General features: G+C 38.3%; 1 protein-coding gene across 1 annotated transcript in view; it reads right to left on the minus strand.

The window, feature by feature from the left end:
• Positions 1 to 19,071, minus strand: part of ANOS1 (anosmin 1) — a gene marked incomplete at both ends in the record, with an annotated part of 131,797 nt that overhangs the window by 105,989 nt on the left and 6,737 nt on the right. The window lies entirely within an intron of this gene.

Here is a 19,071-nt window from a genome sequence, read left to right on the forward strand (position 1 = left end):
AAATTTACCAAAAGTCAACCATGTCAGCTTTGGTTTAAATTTCTGATAACACATTTCCCAGATCAGGAAACACTGTAGCTCTCCTTTATCTTGACTGTAGCAAGACAACCAATATAGTACCACATGTTATTTATTTATTTATTAAGCTAAAGGATGATGAAAATAGACAAATATGAAACTATCATGAGTAACCTGATGTTCCACTACAGCAGATTTTAAAGGGTCAAACATGGGAGAGAAAAAATTACAAAAGAGAAAATTACGGGAAACTATAGGTATATAACTTTTATCTGTGTGCTTCTAAACACAAGACAAAATTATTATCTGGATATTCAACAACCATAATCCAGAGGCAGAAACAGATGCATTAGCATGCACTGTACTCAAGCCAACTAGACCAGTCTCTGAGCACAGCAGTTCTGCTCTCATCAAGGCATATGAGCTTGAATTCACTGGCATGCTGCCACAGTGATGAAGCTTATAGTTTGGAGGCAGTTTTGTCTTAGCTAATGTTTGAGGAGATAGTGTTTGTGCATGTCTTTATATATGTTTATAGCTATGCCTTCACACAAGCTCCCAGGATTGTTCAAGTCATTCCAAAAATCTTTCCAGCTGTTCCAGGAGCTTGGCCCCAGCACAAAAAAAAAAAAAAAAAAAAAAAAAGACTATTAGAAGGGAACTAGTATCCCTTCTAATGCAAGACTCTCCAAAAGGACCAGAAAGTACATCAAGTAAAAACTGCATGAATTTTGATTTACATGGTCCTATCCATTAATTTGTGGAAAATAAAGCCCTCATACAGCAAGGAACAGAAACCTGCTTTTAACTAAGCACAAGTGATTCTAATGACATTAATAGGATACCATTGCTGCTTGGGCTTTAAGCTAAGCACACTCTTCTGTTAAATGCTGGACTAACTGAATTAAATCACACAGACACACACTCACACAAAAAAGAGGTCAGAGAGATCTCTTCTACCCTGAGACAGTGTCTGTCTCTACCTTGAGATCAGTGGAATAAACAAACTTGGTTAGATCAGTCATTTAACTGAGGACACCTTTCTTGTTCTTAAAGAAAGAACCACCACCCAGTTAAGACAGTTCCCAAAAAGTACCAATGATTAATCATTTCCGAGGGCAATTCAGAATTACCTTCCAAATTTTTCTCTAAGTTTTGGTTAGCAGAAAAGAGAGAGAGAGAGAGACAGGGGAAAAGGTAACTAGTCTACAAACTTGGGTGTTTCAGCCATACAAGATGAAGCAGTGTCTTCTGCATTTTGAACACTAAGCATATTCTGAATTTGGTGAGAAGTCAGTAACACAGATGTGGATCAAGCACATTGCAAAATTCAGGAACAAAACAAAATCGCATATTACTCTTGCACCTTAAGAACCAAACTGATGCAAATTATACTTCTGTTTTCACTTCTACTTTCAAACTGAATTTTAGAAAACTTCTATATATAACATGTTTTTTCATATGAGCTGTAATGCTAAAAATTTCCATTCCTCTATTAACTAAGCAGCTCTGGGGATAATATACATAAAGACATATCTACTCCTTTCCACTTCTAAATTCACTTAGGAGCGATTTTAAAATGTTGGTTTATACAATTCAATGTCAGTGTTTTATGAACATTTGTTTTATCTTCCCAGCAGGTTACTATGCAATCATTACTTGATTTTATAATACCACTTTTCTCTGACATTACTGTAGAATTTAGCTAAAATTGAGATTTGTTAGCATAAGAATAGCTAGCTATGAGCAACGTGTCAGGTCCAACCCCTTCAAATAGAGAGACATAAATAGAAGAAATAAAACTTTAGAACAGCCATAAATAACATACGCTAGTGGGAATACTTTAGTATTATCCTCAATGCCATATGAGGATTTATTATCTCCATTTACAGATCTAGCCAACAGTAATGTTAAAACAATATTTTATGTGCTACTTCCAATTTATCCCCCCTTTCTTCTTCATATAAAATGTGACAGAGGTAGCTGATTGCAATAACAGATTAGTAGCAGCTTGACGCTTTATTTCAGTTATGCTGCTGCCTTCCACTGAACTAGAAAAAGCACTCCTGCTTTTGAATTATATCTGTTACTTGAGACAATAATGCAGTAAATGTCCAGGTGTGTGGCTCTCCTTCATAATGTTTAATTTCTATGAATGTTTTTATTTTTCCACTGAAAACTATTATAACTTTAATTTAAAAGTAAGTTTAGCAAAACATAAAAGTACTGTTTAGCAATTTCAATTTCATACAAACTAACATGATACGAATGATCTTTCACTGTACAAGGTGAAGGCAAATTCTACAGGCTTCCTTTGAACAATGTGTTATCAGAGGAAGCTGGAATACTAAATGAACATTTTTCTATTCTCCATCTTAGCAAATGGTTAACCTAAGTTAAAAAAAAACGTTAATGTGTGATTTTTTTTCTGTTTTTAATCCAAGCTACATGGCAGAAACTGTAATTTCAAAACATCAGAAATCCTGTTTTATCTGAAGCATCCTCCTACATTACATCCTCAGTTACCTCACATCTGTTTTTTTTCGACCCAGTCCTGACCTGACTTAGGCAAATTAGAGTTTTGACTTTGACTTTAGTTGTGACTTAACACCACCATGCAGAAATGTCTTAGGGCAAGAGTTGAAAAGCACTTTCTTTGTCTATAAGCCTTCCACCAATGTACTCTCAGGACCACCTTTGTACGGTAAAGAGGAGAAGAAGCTGTGGTCAACTGGGCAAACTGGGCTTGGAGAAGAGTGGCAGGGAAGGTGCACAGCAGAAAAGGACCTTGGAGTGCTGGTTGACAGCCAGCAGTGTGCTCAGGTAGCCAAGAAGGTCAATGGCATCCTGATCTGTATCAGAAATAGCATGGTCAGCAGGACCAGGAAAGTGATTGTCCCTCCATACTCAACACTTGTGAAGCCACACCTAGAGTTCTACATTAAGTTTTGGGCCCCTCACTACAAGAAGGATACTGAGGTACTGGAACATGCTCAGAGAAGAGCAACAAAGCTGGTGAAGGGACTAGAAAAGAAGACATACAAGGAGCAGCTGGGAGAACTTAAGTTGTCTAGCCTGGAGAAGAGGTGTCTGGGGTGGGACCTCATAGCTCTCTACAGCTACCTGAAAGGAGGTTGTAGCAAGGTGTCAGTCTTTGTTCTCAGGTGAAAAGCTCTAGGATGCAAGGAAAGTTCTGCCAGGGAAGGTTTAAATTGGACATTAGTAAACATTTCTTCATGAAGAACATGATCAAGCTGCCCAAGGAAGTGAACAGAGACGTTTAGTTGCCATCCCTGAAAGCTTTTAAGAGATGTATGGACATGACGTTAAGGGACCTGGTTTAGTGATGGGAATCAGTAGGCCAGGTTGATGATTGGACTTGATGATCTTTAGGGTCTTTTCCTACCTAGCTGATTCCATGATTCTACTTGCAATGAAACTGATTAATTGGTATCTCTAATCAGCTTTATTAGTTTTATTTCAAGCAAGCATATGTGCATGCTCGCTTTCCTCTGGTAAACAACAAATGTCCTTGGACCCAAATAGTTAAAATAGAAACCTCTGTATTCTGTGTCCTCTCATGCCTTGAAAAAAGTAAAGTTGTGCAGAGTCTTGAAGATAAAATTACACGTAAAGAGACAATGAAGAATCAATCTTCATCTATCTACAGTCTGCCCCGGGGAAGAAATTTAATAAGCTTCACAAGCAACTCAAAACTAGCCTTTCAAGGGAAAGAGAGAAAGAGAGAGAGAGAGAGAGAGGGAGAGAGAGAGAGAGAGAAAATTTCCTTCATTTGCATCTTTGTCCACAATTATCTGTTAGAAGATATAACCTTTCTTTTGAAGTGCCAAAGATCAGTTGTGAAAAGTTAAGTAGCCATTTGATCTGCTATGACAATACCTGTATCCCTGCTACCAGTTAGTTCTCTTCAGTGCACTTTTGAGTGAAACTGCCATCACTCAGAAGTGACTTCTCATGATGATGTTCCTAATTCTTTCAAAATGACAAAAAAAAAAGCAGAAGAATAAGCCCCTCGAACGACAGTTTTCCACTGACATGAAACAGATCACTTCAACAGAGAAATCAATAGCTGTTGCAGTGATGAATTTAAAGAGACAGGCTCCCAACATTTTCCTTAACCTTTCTAAAACTCAACAGCATGATGATACATGTTATATTAAAACATCACTTATACTCTGCCTGACTTAAATTTCCTGCCTACATGCTCACTAAGACACAAATTAATATAGGGACTTATCTGTGGCAGTGCTGTGTGATCCTAGGTTCAACTCTAATGTGTGGAATGAGGGTGCAGAATGGAATTAACAAATTCAAATTAGGCTTTTCATTTTCCAAATGCCAAAGCATGCACCTACGAATGAAATTCAAAAAAGCCTGTACACTTAGCGGGGAGAGATACTAAACCCAGCAGATAGGAAATGCCAAAGAAAATGTTTCTCAAAGCCTTTCTTGTGAGTATAAACATGAACTCAAAGCAGATAAATGAAAAGGGGAACCACAGTCCCACACACCTCTCCTGGGCTCTGGTATTTTAGTTACCCTTTTGCATATAAATAACTGCCTCACATTTTTATTTGAAAACATAGATGAAAAATGAAAAAAAAAAAAAAAAGATAATCTTTTATGTAACAGCTAGAACACTTGCCAAAGAAGTCACCAAGCAAGAGCAAATTTAAGCACTTATGCCCTTTGAAATTACTTTTTAACAACATGTTAGAGGTGAGACTGAAACCTGGCCAGAGAAACCAAACCACTCCGCCCAGAAATAAGTGAATGAGAAAGGTCATACAGTCCAACAATGAGGTCCGCTTCTGGGAAGCAAGACTGCTGCTTAAAGAAAAATTTATGTAAATATATTTTTAGTGTCTTCACTTTGTGTCTTTGTCCACTGTAAGTCAAGCTTGAAGATCATCCACTGGAGAAGCCATGGAGAGAAAAGGATTAGTATTAGATGATATCATACATTAAAAAAAAAATATTAAAAAATCCCAGAAATATTTTGGTTCCCTGGCTTCAGTCCAGGGAATATAGGTTCTATGAGCCTATGACATATAAACAAATGCATAAATTTTGTTCCTTTATGAAGTTTCTTATTTCACTATAAACTATGTCTTAAGGAAAAATTAAATTATTTGTAAGGAATTTCTGTTGCTTTATAATAGCTCTAATAAGAAATGAAATTGTATAAAGCAAGAATCAAAAAAGCATTATGTGAATGTTACTGAGCAGGATCATTTCTCTCACTTAGATAAACAGGCACGGTGTTTGCATGTACAGGAGCTGTTTCCATTAAAATCATTTAATTAAGATACTTCATTCCATTCAAATATAAAATGATCAGACTTTGGTTAGTTAGGCTTTCACCTCTAAGCTATATTAAGCCACGTGACAACTCTACTACTATGAAGCTCCAGGTAATACATAATTCTGTCATATACTGCAGAAAAAGCAAGTACTTCCAAACCTGAGCAATATTCAGACAATTTATTTGAGGATCCTACAGCAAGCATTCACATTTTGATTGTAGGTTGGACAGAGCACTCACATGAACATGGACAGAACTAATGGACTCATCCTGTTCCCTCCTGTGGAAGAGTACGATGTGGGCCCATGCGAACCTAATGAGGTTTAACAAGCTCAAGTGCAAGGTGCTGCACCTAGGTCAGGGCAATCCCAGACATGAGCACAGACTGGGAGAAGAACTCCTTGAAGAGAAGGACTTAGCGGTCCTGGTGGATGAAAAGCTTGACACGAGCCAGCAGCATGAACTTGCAGCCCAGAAGGCCAACTGCATCCTGGGCTACATGAAGAGAGGTGTGGCCAGAAGGTTGAAGGAGGTGATTGTCCCCCTCTTCTCTATCCTTGTGAGGCCACATTTGGAGTCCTGCATCCAGGTCTGGGGCCTCCAGCACAAGGAGGATGTTGATCTATTAAATGGGTCCAGAGGGCCACAAAGTTGATCAGAGCACTGCAGCACCTCTCCTATGAAGAATGGCTGAGAGAGCGGGGGATGTTCACCCTGAAGAAGAAAAGGCTCTGGGAAGACCTCATCACTGTTTTTCAATACTTAAAGGGGGCTTATAAAAAAAAGATAGAGAGCAATTTTTTGCTTGGGCAGATAACGATAGGGCAAGGGAGGATGGTTTTAAGCTAAAAGAGGGGAGATTATATTGCAATGTTAGGAGGAAATTCTTCACTCAGAGGGTGGTGAGGCACTGAAACGGGTTGTCCAGAGAAATTGTGGATGCCCCATCCCTGTAAGCATTCAACACCAGGTTAGATGAGGCCCAGGGCAACCTGATCTAGTTGGAGGTAGGTGTTCCTGACCATGGCAGGGGAGTTGGAACTGAATGATCGTTAAAATCCCTTCTAACCCAAGCCATTCTATGATACTGAGATACACACACACCTGCCACATGGATCCCAACAGGTCCTAGGCCCAGACACTTGCCCTGCCCAGTAGCTACCCCTGGATACCAGTCTTCACAGTTTCTGGCACCTGGACAAACGAGACCCCAAACTTCAGCCCCACTGCAGTTGCTGGCATGGCCCATCTCACATGCACAAAAGCAAATACACACAGAGCAGACTGTGACTCCCACTATGCCCAGCAGCCAAATCCTTTGGTCTTGCTCTTAGAGACTTGGTATGACCCACCCAGAGATGGCCAGGACTCTCCCACTCCCCTTTGGTCAGCTCTCTTTTGCTCTCACCCCTAGAGAGGCACATTTATACCAGGCAACTTCACCTACCCACCAGCTTGTCCAGCTTGCTCTTCACAAGCACTCACACACCTGCACACCTGGGCTCTGTCCAGCCTCTGGCTCCACAGACAAACAGGCTCTTGTAAACCAAAGTCCCTCTCTGGGGCTGGCATGTGGTTTCATTCATTCAGTTCTCTCTACCTGCTGTCACTCAGCACACAGGCACTCCAGCTCACAGTCACAGACCAACTGCTGGCACCCAGACCTGCATTCATTCCAGTCAATGGCACCACAGACACATGGGACCTCAGCCCTCTGTTATGACTTCAGTAGCTGGTACTTGGACCACCATATGCTCATGCGTGCACAGAACAGACTCCCTCACGCAGAAAGAGTTAAGTAATTTAATGAGTAATTAGGAGAGCCTGTGCTGACCAGGTGCAGGGCATGAACAGACAAGCTTATCACCTATTTACACACATCCAGCCTCTTTTATTGCCTTACCCCTCTGTTTCCTCACAGTAAGTCTTGTACAATCCTGAAACGCTTTTCTCCTGCATCCCATAATGTGTCCCATACCCCAGGCACCAGCCCCTCTCAGTCCAAAAGGTGCTCTGGCATTGATGAATCTTGATGGGTCTCATGCCTGGACATGAGGGCTGAGATTCTCCTGAGACAGCCCTTGGAGGCTCCAAAAAGGCCATCTCTCCCTTTGAGTCCTTAACCTGGGTTCCCATCTGCTTTTGGGACTCCCTCCTCCTCCCCTGACCTTGTGGGGATGGACATTTGATAGTCACAGAGAACCTAACCAATTTCCAGGTAGCACAATGTCTTATATTCAAGAGTGGGAAAAAAAAAAAAAAACAGTTACTGAAACAAAAGTGTAAGAAGTGCATGAGCAACTAGTGGCTCATTCCATATGTTTAGACTTTCTTGCTGATATTCTATGTACTTTTTCTACTTTCACTTACACCCTTTTGAGGTGTAAGGACACGAACACTGAACATTCAGAAGGGATCTTAGCCTAAATTATGCAAGATCTTCAATTTTATTTACTGTTGTTTTTTAAAAATCCTTAGGTGTCAGCTTAGTTTTTACTGCTTCAGAGAATTTATCTGGTATATTCCCCCTTGTTACATGTTAAGATGCTGTGTGCCAAGTGTCATGGCCCTGAGGATGTGAATAGGCCTTAACTGTCCTGCCCTGACCCACCACTCGGAAGCCCCAGTTCATCAGGGCTGGGGCCATCAGTCCTTGCCTGACCTAAGCTGTAGGTGTGCCTGTCTCTGGCCCTGCCTCACACCAGTGAGGTAGGTTCCACCTCCTGGATGTACACTGTAGCTTGCCTCTGGCTCCGTCTCCCAGCTAGGCTTTCTTCCCCATGCTGAAGCCTTGTGCCCAGCCACCCAGTCTCCTGCCCCTGTCTGAAGCCCCTGCCTGCCCCTGGCCTCAGCTCATCCCATGCCTGGGGCTGTCACCAGCACCCATCGCTGCCTGCCCTATGCAGGCCCTGGGGGGCTGTCCCTCAGAGAGGGCACGGCCTGTGGTGGGATCACCCTCAGGCCCCGGCTCCCTGGCCCCAAGGGGCAGCTGCTCCTTGCTGTGGCTGAAAGCATAAGACTGCATGTTGGGTTCTATAATGACCTTACGTTTTCCCTGATGCATAAAGAATGTTCCTTAGACTTTGATCTCATTAACAAAAATGAAAACCAAAATTTCAACAATAAAACCAAATAATGATCATCCAAACCTGGCAAAATAACAAAGCATAACACCTACCACCAGAACAACACCAAAAAAAAAAAAAAGCCACTTAATAGGACTCTAACATGAAAGAAGAGAACAAACACTATTTAGTAGACATTAGTCATCTTTTAATGTATTACCTACCCATCAGGCAGACACCTGGATGACTTTATGGTGCGTGCTTTATACAAAAACTTGTGTAGAAATAGAGAGTTAATCTTAACTATGTACATATATTTCCTCTGTGATCCAATGAGTAAATACAACAGATTTAACTCTTTTCTCTTTTTTTTTTTTTTTAATAAACCAAGTGACAATATTCTGAAAATTAAAAACAGCAGAATGCACAAATATATGCAGACCTTCTGTTACTGTAACCAGTCACCATGGTCCCTCACAGATAAAAAAAAAAATGTACATCCTCCTCATCAGAATCAATTTCTATACCACAAACTTATACTGTAGAAAAGTAAATGTTGGTTACTGGTTAACTCAAAGTGACTAAGTTTGAAGTGACTGAATATAAGGAACAGTTACAAAGCTGATCTGCTCTTAACAGTTGATTCTCGTGACATAACTGCAATTTGCAAATAGAAATTAAAATTAAATTATCATGGAAAACAGCTTGACTAACATTGCAGTCTAATTTTAAACATCTGGATTAACACCAGCAAATGCATATCGCAAATAATTTAATCAAAGTATCAGTAGCGCTATTATTTTTAGAAAGTCTCCAGTTTTCTTTTGGATTTACACTTATGCCGCCATCACCTGTAATGCACTAGCTCTGACCACAATGATACAGCAGGCTCCTGCTGTGGATGGGTGGGTATGAACAGAACTGTATTGACCTAAACCTTGCATTGATTGTTTCCCAAACAGTTCGTGCAAAGTCATCTTCAGCCTTCATTTCTATTACAGACTGTCCTCATTGAAGTTTACATTGAAATATGTAAAGCCACTACTTCACATGCACCAAAAGAAAAGCACAGAGAAAAAAAAAAATCTGAGTAATTATGAAAAACAATCAAGTAAAACCATCAACCACCAACTAAATTGCGATATACACCAGCATTCCTTATAAAGCTGTCATCGTATGTTCCTAGAAAGACTGTGAGCAAAAATCCAAAGGTCATTACCAATGAAACAACAAGAGATCAGTAGTTTTGAAAATATAGACTATGCATAGCTTTGATTAACATTGCATCTCCAGTACGCAACACCTTTTCTCTTTTTACAGTAGTGCCTTCTCAAATGATGGAAAACCTACTAGATAAACACAAGCTGTAAAAACAAACGAGCCACAGGAATTCTGGTATCTCCATTGCACTTGTGAGTTATGACTGCCTTCTTGTGGTTTCACAAACTTCAGTGTTACCACTTCTAAGACTGATCTCAACTGAGTTTTATTCTATGTAGCAGAAGTTTCTATCAATCTATAAAAGAAACATGACCTAAATAAACTTCATTTCACTAAGCAACATGAGGAATTAAAGACAATGACACTAAGATACTAGAAGAATATTCAGCATCTCACAGTAATGAATATACTTGGGGCCAAACCCTGCACACATTTCTTGGGATTAAGTAACCCAGTTAAAGGGAACAAAATCTAATCTAATAGCATGAATATGAAAATTAAAAGATGTCTTGTTGACTATTTGTTTCTAGGCTCAATTTCAAAACCCTCACCATTTCAAAATGATGTTTCTTAATGTGCCTTTTCGCTCATGTCATAAAGTAGATTTAGCTATGCAAATTAAATAACAAGATGATAATAGTATATGCTGGCTCAAAAATAACGACACAAAGGTAGCCCACTGGGAATTTAGCAGCAAAAGGAACAAACGACATTCTAAAAATTAATATTTACTTTTACAAAACACAATATAAGTGTAGATGTGATTTTGTTTAAAGTGTATTTGAGGAAACACAGTTTACCAAAAAAGACAGTAATATTCCAGGTTTCAGAAATGCGTGCGTGCTACTTTTGTGCTAACTTATCTGACTTTATAACTGAAAACGACAGTCCATGTGACGATTCTGTGTAATTATAATACTACTGGGTAGTTGGGTCCCAATAGTATGTGATGTGCTATGCTTACTACAGGCTGTGTTCACCTGCACTGCCTACCAGCCAATCATTCCAGAATCAGCTACAAATACTCCAGGGTATCTCCACACTAGGAAGTAGTGTGAAGCACAGGAGCACATCGGTTGAGCAAAACAACTGATGTTCACAGATCTAATACTTGCGCTATATGTATGCCAACGTCCGTTTCCTTCCAAACTAGTGCAGTCCCATGAACTCAATTTCCATAAACTGCTAACGTAAATTAGACCTAATTTAAGCCTGGAGCACCTCTTCCAGTTATGTTCATCCAGAAGGAATCTACTGCATGACCTCTCAGTTTGGTCTATGAAAAAGAGGATCATGTAGCTCTGGAGACTTACTCTAAATACACTCTGATTCACAGAAAACATTAACATGTAGATGCACTTCAGAAATTTCCAACACCTCCCACAAACATACAAGAGAGGTATTTCATTTCAGTCCTTCCTACTAGGATAGATTTTCCTCCTAAGCCATCTTTTTTTCACGACCATTCAGGGCACCATTCCTTTCTGGACCTGCAACAAGCTTACGGTTCTGGTATCTCATGTACCTAAGAAACTAAGAATAAATGATAGGGTAGCAACCCCATGTTTTTATATGATCATGTTTATTATAAATTAACTATAAACTATATGAACATGGGATACTCCATGAAGCTTGCATTGTGGTGGAGTCATTTCTGATTATAAAACTGCTAAATGCATTATACTACACACTGGTCATGAAATATTTTCCTGTATTTTCTCTTATTCTGTCCTGGTATCTATGGGAGGGACATCATTAAATAGCACACTTGTATCTTTGGCAAAAATACATGAACACGGCTGCCCTTATCAAAATTAACAGCTCTCCGCTACCTTTTTTTTTTTTTTTTTTTTTTTTGCTTTTTCTATAGAAGTCTAGGCTCAGTGAGTGAAGTACACTTCATCAGACCTGTAATTTCCTAGAAACATTTACAAAAGGTTTCTGTGGTCATTCAGGAATTAAATAACTGTCCAGATCAAAATGACCTTTTGACTCAAAAGCAGCACAGTCTATCTTGAACCTGAATAAAAACCAAGACAATATTGTTAACATACGCTCAAAAAGGACTAACTCAAACATATGTCAGCCACACAGAAAAAAACAGCTTTTCCACAACAGTAAAAGCAGCATTTCAGGAAGAAGGCTGATTTCCCAGACATATTTTAATTGCTACAGTCTTTCCATGCATCTGCCTTGACTGTAGACATTAAAGGAAGACAGGCAAAATGTAATGGGTACAATTTAATTAGCCTATAACTTTATTATCTCAACTATAAAGCACAACCCAACAACTAATCACACTGTGTGAGCTAACACTGTTCCCTCCACTGCTCCTATTGGTTTGGCCCTCAGCCTGTTCCTCCCCAGTCCAGCTCTCAGTTCTGTGGAAAGCCAACCCCCAGTACCACCACATTAAGCCAATAACAAAGACTAGTGGATGCCTGTCACATTCTGGTCAGATACCACATATAACATCAGATGATAAATGTCCTTCTTATTTTATCATGTAACAAAAAGGGAAGCCATGACCCCTTTCCCTGACTTTAGTTCAGTGCTGCTGTCTCTCCCTAGCTCCCAGACCTGTAAACCCTGTTCATATTTGTCTGCAGACTGCATTTTTACTCCCATCCTATTTTAAGGAACTGCAGCAGCTCCCAGAACAGCAAAGGTTGCAAGGGCATTGTGTTGACAATGGATGAAAAACAGGCATCATGTGAAGGAGCATACAGTAGGGTGGGAAGTTTGAGTCTTTCCCTTTCCACTTGATCCTAGCCGGGGCCCTTCTGTCCTGCAACGCTGACAATATATTCCTGCGAAAAGAGCCAGACTTGTAATGCATGTTAAAATAGATACAAGACACTTCTTCAGTTTCCTTATAAGCTTTTTCCAGCTTGTTAAGAACTGTATGCCATATGAAACGTATACAACTGCTACAGTCCTGTCTTCTAGACCACCCTGCAATCAACCTTAGATTGTGGGAGGAAGAACAGATGAGAGGGAGAGGAAAACAACATGAAGTGTTATTATTTGAAAAAGATACAAGACACTAAAATTATTCAGTCTGAGCTACAAGGATATAAACTGGATCTTTCTACAGAGATCTTCCACTGAACATTGTGAAAGTTGCCTCACCATATGATAAACCTTTCCACAAACAAAAAGACTTTCCTGTGCCAGTTTTTTAGTATACAGTCTGATAACTAGCTAATGAAGACATACCATTTAAAAAAAAAAAAAAAAAAAAATCTCTTTTCAAGGCAGGACTGCAGCATTTGTCATTGACACATGTCTGGTTACCAGAGATATAGCTGCTATGCAGAGCAATCATTTCCTGACAGGTATATCGTGTTTCAGTCATTTCTAGCATCAGGTGAAAGAGTTTAAAATTAAGACAGCTTAATTTGTGTTGTAGATATTGAAAGACTTGTAATATGAGAGGTGTCAAAGCTTGGCCTAAGTTCCTATCCAAGCTACAGTATTTTAAAGCCCCAGTCAATGCAAACAATTGGATGTGAACTTTTTCACAGAATTCCACTGGAAAGATAACAGAAGCTCTGAAGCCTAGGATTTTCTATCTTCAATCCACACTAACAGACACAAAAAATAATAATGCCCATATTTTATGAGTTTAAGCATCTACAAGTGTGTTTGTATTTTAAACATCTACAACTGAGGTTAATACCAGTTATCAACATCTTGAATCATCAGCAGGTTTTGTATAAGAAAAAGAAACAAAAATTTGTTATATCATTTATTCTTGCAAAACTGTCAAATCTTTCAGTTGTTTCATCTTTGGAAAGTCCCACATATTTCTGGTATGCTCCAGGAATTCTATCCCTATTACACTGTCTCATTCCATCTTACCAGTCTTCTCACCTGTGCAAAGCAATTAAGAAAGACAGTGAAGTGAAGTGGGTTGTGGTACTACAAATATGTTGATAATACTCAGGTTTGTTTTTCATTGGACTGAGGAGCTCTGCTTGATTTGCTTTCTCAGTGGGAAGGTCATGGATGAGAACAACTTGACTGAGGCTTGATCTATAACAGATGGATCTACTAGGTATGAGTAAGCATCTTACGGGCATGAAAATTTGACATCTGCTGCTATTATTAAGAGGATAAGCCATGCCTGTTGATGAAGCTTACAGGGATGCCACAGAATCCCTGAGGGCACCCGAATATATACAGTATATAGGACAATATCTCATTTTGTAATAAATAAATAAATATTTACTGTCTTTAGTGGTACTCAGCTCTGGTTACATCACAAAAAAAATATGTTTCTACCTTTGTTTATGATTTGAAGGAATTGCTTCTAAAAATTTTATCTTAATTTGAAGTCAAGGTTTTTTACACCTGGCAAATAACTGGCAATTTGGTTTTACTTTATCCTGATGGCATAGTAACATTTACTACCACCCTGAATTGTAAAGGATGATGTCAAGATGTATTAAGATGGTATCTAACAAGTCTAAGTTAATTGTCTTTAAACAGTACAATGGGAATTTTATTGTTTTTATCTACAAATTTTGATCAGATATTTCTAGTATATTTGGCACTGGTCTAAGATTATTTCAGTTGCAATCCCTAGAGACATTACTGTCATCTGTAGGGATATCAAACTCAGGCCAACAATGAGAACTCCAGAAAAAAAAAATATAAATAAATAAATCTGTATTAAACTGATAATTATATAAATGGAAGAGGTGATAAGTTTCATTCAGAAATGTGAAAGATCTCCAGCTAAAGAAAAAACAGGAACTTACACTACATCCATGTGTAAAGCTCTTTAGTCTTTAAAACTGAGTCATGCTTTCTATCCCAAAACAGCAGACAGTATATCCTTCAGAAAACTCATTTCTTCATTTGTTCACTTCTTTCTACAATCTGGAGACTGGCTTAGGTTTTGTTTTACTTAAAGTCTAGTCCACATTGCTCTTCTTTTTTCTATTTAAGACAAATAAAGTTTTGAACACTGGGAGGAGGCTTGAAATAACTATTAGTTGCTGATAAACATTTAATCGCCACTTACATGACAACTTCAGTGCTGTACAGTGCACAAATGCATCTGTGTTGTTCTATAGTTAAAATTTTTCACAAAATGAGCTAATATGTGCTACATCAAATGCATTTATACTCTGGATCCCCTAGATAGAAAAATCATAATATTTAACAAAAGTCTATTGTCTTTCACACTGCTTATTCAATTCTTTTACTCCAACAATAATTCTTTTAAGTCCAACAATAAGCTTCTAGTTCCAGAAATCCATGTCCTCTTTCCTTATTTGTTCTGACAAGTGTGTCCCATAGCTGATAGCAAGTACTATATGAGGCGAGTCACACACCTCATTAACTGGATGATTTTTACCTCTTTCTGTCAGTTTGTCTAACCCTAAATGTTCTTTCCACCTACTGCAGATCCAGACTGACCAAAGTTTGGCTAATTCATGATCTTTCCATTAAAAGTTACATAGAAAGACATCTGAAAATGGGGAAAAAAGCTTCAAGCTCTCCTACATCCAGTTACTTTCCCCAAATTGCTATGCTCAAATGTCAACATATTACAAACTCTCTATGACTAAGAAAAATGGGGGCAGATAATGATGTGGGTTATTATTGTCTAGCTGTAGTTTACACAGTAATGTGATTTTGTTGTTTCCAAAGGAATTATAATCATCTAATTAAATAAAAACACACAAACCTTGTTGAATTGTCTTCCAAAAAAGAACATAAATTATTAAAAAAAAAAATCACTGAGTCACTGTATTAGAACACATTATTATTATTGTTCTTTCTCTTTCCTCAGCTTTCAACTATTTGCTGCCTTACGTATTTGTCCATCCATGTACAAAATCCCAAGAAATTCAAAGCCTTACAGCACATGGGTTTAAGAAATTAATTTACAGTGTGTAGGACCAAAGAAAGCCCAGAGGCATGACTGGAATGTTTCTGTGGTACAAAGATATCATCAACAATTAAAAAACGTTATCAATTGACTGCAAATGATGTATAGACCTATATCTATTATTTAAAGCATGAGATGTTCATATGCGTAAAGAGCACATTGTTTTATTTAATATAAATCAATGTGAAAATAACCCCCCAAAATAATAATCCATAAAAAGGAAAAACACCTATTCTTATAAATTCCAGGAATAGGAATGAAGGTTGAGCTATGTTTACACTGGATTAAATAAGCACATTATTCTCATCCAGTCTTTACCATCAACCTCAATTTCCAAGGAAGACACCTTCTCCAAAGCAATTATTTCCCTCACATTATCTTATTATAAGATCTATGGCAGCTGCAACCTCACAAGAAGCAAAAGCACTACCTTGGCTAGGTTTGTGGTTTGAGTTGTGACAACGAGGGAAACTACAGTGGCAGTAGTTTGTCAGACTAGAAAGATAACCTTGCAGTAGACAGTGACCAACATTAAGACTAGGGAGGCAACTAGGCTTTGTCTAGCATATGAGAACACACCACGTGTGCAGCTCTTCTCTCATCAGATTACCAAACTTACAGTATATGTGCAACACACTAAATCCAGCACTTCTGAAAACGTACACAGGACATGCACCAAAAGATCCAAAGCTTCTCCCAAAGAATTGGGATCACTAATTAATCCAGAATACATGCAAGTAAATCACAGTATTGACTCAAGAGAGCAGGCTGCCATCATCAGAACTTATTTCCAGTTGAAAATTCTCCAGAGTAACTTTTACAAGTTTAACAGAGTGATGTTCAGAGAGCATGAAGTGCTCGGAAAGCCAAAGCAGCCTGTTCCTTTGACACACTTTTCTCACAGTCCATCAGTGTGATAGGGCATGGTCTATAGGGAAGATAAAAATGAGAAGCACGCTACCAACACCTGGACACAGGTGAACTGCCTTTACCCTCCCAAGGTACTTTTATTAAAGAATTGAATGAAAACCAGGTGAAAAGAAGCCAGCCAAAGGTCATCACAATTACCTGGACAAGCTGTACACTTGAGCATCCCTGATCATTGAATAAACAATGTTTATTTGCCTGCATTGGATATGCATATGACATGAGCACGAATCACCTAGACCTCTGCAGTGAACTTTCTTTGAGGTTTTGAAACTGGATTTCCCAATGAAGACAGAAGGATATTCAAACCACGTTTTAATTAAATTACAAACAAGAATTATTTTTTTTTTAAACCAGATATAACTCAAAGCAGCTCAGGAGAAGGAAAAAAAAAAAAAAAAAAAAAAAAAAACCTCTTCCTTTGTGTTTGTGTGGGGCAGTTCCCTATTTCTAGCCCTAATTTGAATTAATTGTATCCTGTCCCAGTAAAATCTATGGTCCCCTATACTCCTGGACAAATTCTCCGTCCAGCATTGTCTTCCCTTGTGTGTGTCTACTGGAGGTCACCCTTCTCCATCTTTCTCCCTTCTGAGACTCTCTCTTCTTTTGCTTCCATGCAAGTTTTGTGACCATATCTTCCTCTAGTAATCTCAGCTCCTGCCAGGGGATTCACTCCCTTTGCAGAGGGAGTCAAGTAACTTCTGTTTTAAAAGATGACGATGAAAGATACAAACCAAGGTAGGGGGAATTAAAACATGCAGTGTCCATGTCAAAATAAATACTTTTTTTGTGTGTCTGCGTGTGAAAGATCTATTTTCCTGTATTACGTTTTCAATTCATAAATATGTTTACATAATTTGGAGGACATACTTCTTTGACAAGCTAGAGACACATTGGTAAAAACGCACTTCACAGAAGTCAATGGAAAATTTTGATATAAACTTTGGGCTGGGATTTTTCCCCAAATCTGGAAATATGTGATATTCTTTTTGATGAATGAAGGTGAATGTATGATTCTTTTAAATCAGAGATGAAAGGAACAGAACTCTATTTTCAAGTTTAAAGGGTCCACTTACCTTTCAACACCCCTAGTTCTCCACCTTCATATCCTGTGATCTTGTGGACATTAAAAGATTTAAAAAAAAAAAAAAAAAAGGGAGGGGGGAGTGGGGGATAAAACTAGAACTGGGATGCCAAGTTCACATCACTCTTCTTCTTTGTTGACAAAGGCTGCATGGCCCCAATGTACATATGCGGACCTGATCCAGCTGAAATCAACAGAAGGTTTTTCATGGACTTCAAAGGTTTTTGAGATATAAGACCTTAATGCTTAGCTATGGCAAAGGTCAAAAAATGAAAATTCTTGGTGTAAACTCCTAGTCAATACGTTTTTTGGTGCAAGCTTTACATTTGCTAGGCACCAACTATTTAATGTAATGTAACGTAATTGTGAACGTGTCTTCCTTCTGTTCTAACATACTGCTGATACTTGCTTGTTAATCATGTTTTTTATCTTTAAAAATATAGATATGAAATAACAGTACTTTTTCTGTTTACAGAAGGTGGAGATGCACTCAACTCCAGATTATCACAGAAAGCAGAAAATCACATAGAATAGCCGACAGAGATGCAGATCAGCTTGTGAATAATAATCTCCCTTTGTAGACACATAAATTCAGTACTCACTCTTAAGAAATTTGCCCTTTGCAAAATGACAAATGTTCAGCATCTGGGAAATGAATCTGTTTTTCAAGCTGTCTCAGAAATGCATTGTGTTTTTTTTTTTTTTCCTTACAGGATACTTACTAAATAAAACTTATTAACTATCGCTCTCAACTGTATTAAAATGACAGAGACAACCCATATGTAGACAACGAACAGTTTTAAAAATATTCTTAATATGAACACTACCTAGCTTATAAACTATCTTTTTCCTCGCTAGTGAGTGAACATATATGCAAATGGAAAAAGGATTTACATTTGAAAAATACCAATAATTCTCTATCAGAAGTTTTCTAATGCTTTTCAAAAGCAACATCCCCTTTCCCTATACACTCCCATGACATTAAAAGTATGCCTTGCCAGTATTATCTATACAAAGAATGTATGCTTCAAAATACATTAGCAACAATATTAGTTTTATTGCATTTGGTATCATACATACTTATTGCATTAACAGCATTTTTAATTTTATGTAGTATAAAGATTTTTCTTCTAGTATACAGTCAGCCACAAGCAAAAAGCAATAATACTATCTTGCAACGCTTACTGTTCAATAAAATTGTTCACTAATTTCTTCTGTTTCCATGCAGTTTATTTGATTTGCATTTAAACCTTACACATGAGACACAAAAACATTCTAATTTGGAATGACAACATTCAAAGTTACGATCCCAAATCAGAGAAATTTAAACTGCTAGCCAGCAAAGACCAGGCTCTATAACCCTTGCGCTCACGTTAACTGCACACTTTCACTGATGCCAAAGAGCTTTGAGTTTGGTCATGACAAAGTTCATAGATTTAGATACAACCACAAAGACTAACTGTGGGTCAATTCCACAATGTGGATTTTCCACCAAGAGAATAATGAGGATATTTTCACTAGTTGT

Source organism: Netta rufina, assembly GCF_964035555.1.
Source record: "Netta rufina genome assembly, chromosome: 1".
Classification (NCBI taxonomy): Eukaryota; Metazoa; Chordata; class Aves; order Anseriformes; family Anatidae; genus Netta; species Netta rufina.